Raw genomic sequence first — 5,087 nt, 5'->3', positions numbered from 1 at the left:
TGCTTTGTGTATTATTCTTATTATTATTACTATTAGTAGTAGTAGTAGTATTTTATTTTATTTCAATTATTAAACTGTTTTTATCTCAACCCACGAGTTTTCTCACTTTTTCTCTTCCGATTCTCTTCCCCATCCCACCGGGGGCGGGGGGAGTGAGCGAGCGGCTGTGTGGTGCTCAGTTGCTGACTGAGGTTAAACCATGACACCTTTTGATCCTCAGCCCTGGCATTGTGAAGGAGGAATGAGAAAGCAGACTTGCTATGCAGGGTGTATGTTATTTGCCATTCACAATTAATAGTTCTATTATTAGTGCTTCTTTGAGAAGTGAGACCTTTGCTGTCTCTCTTTCCTCTGAGGTCCCTAACAGCTCTGGTAACTCTGTATAGTCCAGTACAATCAAACTACTATAAGGAAGAAGATCTGATAGTCCTAAAAGTAATAAACTACCGTCCTCATTCCTACCTCTCCCTCCTGTTTATGAAAAGAACCAAATGAGTAAAGGAAGTGCAGAGAGTTTTAACCCCTCTGTTGTGGGCAGAGCATAGTTGCAATACTGGAATCACCTTCGTGATAGAATTATGGAGGACAAAACTCCACTCTAGCGTCGTCACGACTACTTCACTCTTCTCTACCATCTTTAAAGATTTTGAGCACTTTTCAGCATGAGCTACATGCTGCTTCTATGACTGGATGAAAATACCTTCACGTATGCCGTGGTAATTTCTACATCCCTTCTGAGACAGAGTCAGAGGAGCTAGCTAGAACTTCTTTGAATCCACAGGATGAAATGAGGAATTCGGAAAGTCCTTCAGAAGAGCAGAATACTGCTTGAAGCCTGCCTGCAAGTCCATCTTTGCACCTTTGTAAGATGAGATGTAGAAAGATGGATGCGTTTTGCCCAGTTGCAAGTCTGCCAGTGTCTCATCGGTTCTACCAGTGGCGAGTCTGGTAGCCCTGCACTTTCTACAGATAGGCAAAACATTGCAGCCCCACCTTTCCTCAGCACCATCGCCGTCACAAAAAGTGTCAAAGACACCTGGTGTGTCATTGCCCTGCATAATAAGATGTATTGCAGCTGGCTCCCCTTTGTTGAGTGCTGGGAATCAGCCAATTCGCTTGCCCTGTTTCTGTTGTTATATCTATAAAACTAAAGCCTTACCCAGACAGGTAGACAATGAAACTGCCTACGTCCAGCATGACCAAAATTACCTTCTCTAGACTCAGTGCTTCTGCTTTTAAACAAAGCTAGTGGATGGAGATTTGAGTCATATGTACATACTGGAGGAAGGTGATCTTCAAGAAGCGGAGTATTTCTCAGCCTTGGCTTGTTCAAGAATCACATTTTCAGATTAGCAGCATGAAGGCCATCCAAAGCGTTTGCCTGGTATTTGTGTCACCAGATTAACTAGAGTACTCTTTCTCCATCCTTCCCCCATCACGTAATTAGGACCATACTGCATTTTCACCTACCTTTTACCCCTTGGTCTTAATTTTCATTTTGTTGGTTTGTTCCAATCATCAAGCTGCTTCTCTTTCAGTTTCAGCCACTTGGAACAGCAGATTTTCTGACTCAAGCAGGAGGGGGGGTTTGCCAGGTTGGGATTTAGTTTAGGGCAAACTCTCAGAGATAGGGCCAGCTAATATGTTCCACCAGCTTACTACTGCCGTTGCTTTCAATATCTTCCTCCTCTGATACCACTGGCTAGTGTGTCCCCTGCCTACTACTTCCTGCCAACAAGCTTTGGTCTTTGTCCTGTTCTGGTGTGATTCCCTGCTTGCTCATCTCAATACAGCAGAATGATTACCTGAACCTCATTTAGATTTTTTGAGTCTAGCCTCTGTTTCTTCGCATGTCTACACAGACTGCATCTCATAATTTGTCTTTTCTGTGTGTCCTCTTTCTCTGTCCAGAGAGATCCCCAGCTGTCTTTGCTGGTTTGGGCAGTACTTCCTTTTCACTGAAACTTTTGTTTCAAGCCTGGTGTCCCCAGCCTACAACAGCTGAAGTGCAAGTTTCATTTGAGATCGCACACAGGTACACACTCACACACATGCACACACACTCTCTCTCAAGCTCACAGCTCAGGAAGCAGGCTTGGCTTTCGATTAATAGCTCTTACGTTATTCCCTAAAGGCTCTTAGTATTTTTCCCTGGCGAGATCTTATCCCTGGCATTGTTTTATTTCCTCCTTGCTCTGCCTACAGTCTACTTTTATTTATCAGAGCGGTATTTTCAAGCTGAGGTAGATACCAACATAAATTAATAAATAAATCATACTAATCTCATCTTCTTTCTTCACAATGTGAACTTTCCACCCCAAAATTTGTTAGCTGATGAAGCCTGGACTGAAATCTTTTTTTCCCTCGTTCTTCTCCAAAATATGAACTGTTCTTACATGATCATTAACTGTAAACTGTGGTACATTAGGGTAAGAGCCTGAATAGCCTTGCAAGTGGGATGAAGCCTGCTCTGCCTTCCCATCCATGTAGCTATGGAGATTCCTTTCACTCCACCAACTGCAATAGTGCAGTGCAGATGAAAAACAGCTCTCCACAGAGAGAATATGAGGGCCACGAACAGGACCTAGACTAAAAAGTCTAATGCCATGAAGATTTTCCCATCTTTTTAATCCCCCTGTTTTGCTATGTAAATTTTATGACCTGGTTCCTTTTCCCTTGCAGCAAATTCCACCTGCCCCAGAATCTGCCCAGGTGCCTGACACATAAAATGCTTCTTTTGTGCTACCCTTTAAAAAATACTTTTGTACCCCATAAATAACTCATAAAACATCATACCATTAACCAAGGCATATTACCTTTCTATGTGATTTCCAATTTTAGATTTTAAATCTGGTATGTTTAAAAACACTATACAAAAAATTATAGACCCACCACATAAGTATATGTGAACACATTTATATGCCCATACACACACACCTACAAACACATGCATGTATGCTACTCGTACTCGATGTCTTCATCTTCTTCAGGAAAGCATTTAAAATACATCCAGCACACACATTTGGAGAATAAAAAATGTACTGAAAACTAGTGTGCCACAGAAATTGTTCAGCAAGAGTGAAAGGATAAAAAGCTTCGTATTGTGTTTATGAAATAAAATCTTTGTGTCTCTGCTCTATGTGCATCCCATATCATAAGATAATGAATAGTTCCATAGCAACAAAAGTCTACTACTAAACCATTACCTTGATTTCGATTCTTGAACAGAAAGAACACAAAAAAACCAGAAATACCAGCCCTAAACTTGAGATAATAGCAATGATTTAAATAGGCTGGTTCAGAGTATCTCTTTAATCAGAAAATTAAAATGTTTATCATTTTATCATTGAAAAGAAGGACATTAGAATGACTCAAATAAGGCTGCCTTTGGGTTCACAAATTAAATATTGTTTACGCAATTATAAAGTCTTTGAGCCACCTCAGCAATTTTTAGTGATCAGGCTATTGCTTTAACATTGATGTAGAATTCAAATTACTAATGGCTCTGACACTATTCAGCAGAATACAAGAAAGGGACCACCTATTAGGGAGATCAAGATGGAGAACAGCAGCATGCATTAACTGACTTAAAAGCAGATGTTTCTGCTATTAAAAGAGATTCTAATAAACAATCAAATTCAAGGCACAGGATGCAACTCCATTTGTTAGTGGCCAATATCAAACTAAGCAAAATTCTCGTGTTACTACTCAAAGTGATTATATAACCATTTTCTCTCTCTCAAATATTAGAAACCAAACCACATTTCCAAAGAATTAAATAACAAACTCCCCGTTCCTTTTAACAAGAGTACGCTGTTCTTCTGCTGTGAGGTCTTATGGTTTGCATATTAGTTTCCATGTGCATAAAAAACAACTGCATGCTTTCCTCACAGCAACATCCCTGGAGACTTCAAGAGGTATGACACTGAAAGCAAAGATATATAATAAATACATAGTTAAACATACTTCATATGAGATCCTTGAAGCATTTGGCCATGTCCTATCTGCTCTTTTTCCTAAAATACCCACGTATGTATTATAGTTAGTCTCTCCTCCAGATACGACACTCAAAAATGCTTAAATAAATTAGTATTTCAAGTAAAGCCATACTATTCCCTTGAGATCCAAGGGGCCTGATTCTTAGTTATATTTATACCCTTTTAACCACCTTGTAATGTAGTGGGCTTCTAAAACCCTTCAAATGTGTATAAACAGCCCCTCTGAGCATAACTTTTGTCTAAGGAGTTTCTTTTTCTGGTACGGTACTGGGACAGGGCTCCAGAGCACCCCTCTTCCCAGAGCCCTGTGCCAGGAGCCAGAGCAGGAGGTGGTAGGTGACACAGGAGCACGCCAGGAGCGTATCTGGCATTCGGTGATCTAAAACGATGCTCTGGTTTCCAGGCCTCATGCAGAGTGCTTTATACATTTACAGCATCCTTAACAATCGCCGAGAAAAAAAAGCAGGAGTCAAACCTTATGGTGACAAATGCATCAGTAATACTTTATTCACAAGTCGGACCCTTTCACTGCGTGCCTGAGGGGATGACAACATGGCAATGACACGCTAGAATTTGTCATACCTTCCCAGCTATTTTCCAGATAAGAGTATAATACAGTATTTTGGTCTAAATCTGACTGAATATTACAATGCTTCAGGAGAATACTTTGCCAGAGATGCCAAACCACGGAGAGAATTTTTTTATAAATACATACATGTGTGTGTATATATAGTGTGTGTGCATGTGTGCATGCGTATGTGTGTATACAGAGAGACCATCTTCTGAATTTAATTAAAATAATACAATCTACCAATTTTGCTTTCCTAGAAGAAAATGCGGCAGTTGATCATAGATCATAGAATCATAGAATCATTTAGATTAGACCCTTAAGGTCATCGAGTCCAACCATTACAAATACATTATACTTTGTATGTGATAACTGATGGCAAGAGTGATCTCCCTGAATATAACAGTGTCGTGGTTTAACCTCAGCCAGCAACTAAGCACCACGCAGCCGCTCGCTCGCTCCCCCCCAGTGGGATGGGGGAGAGAATCGGAAGGGTAAAAGTGAGAAAACTCATGGGTTGA

Source organism: Aptenodytes forsteri, unplaced genomic scaffold (assembly GCF_000699145.1).
Source record: "Aptenodytes forsteri isolate BGI_AS27 unplaced genomic scaffold, ASM69914v1 Scaffold166, whole genome shotgun sequence".
NCBI lineage: Eukaryota > Metazoa > Chordata > Aves > Sphenisciformes > Spheniscidae > Aptenodytes > Aptenodytes forsteri.
This window is presented reverse-complemented; position numbering follows the sequence as displayed.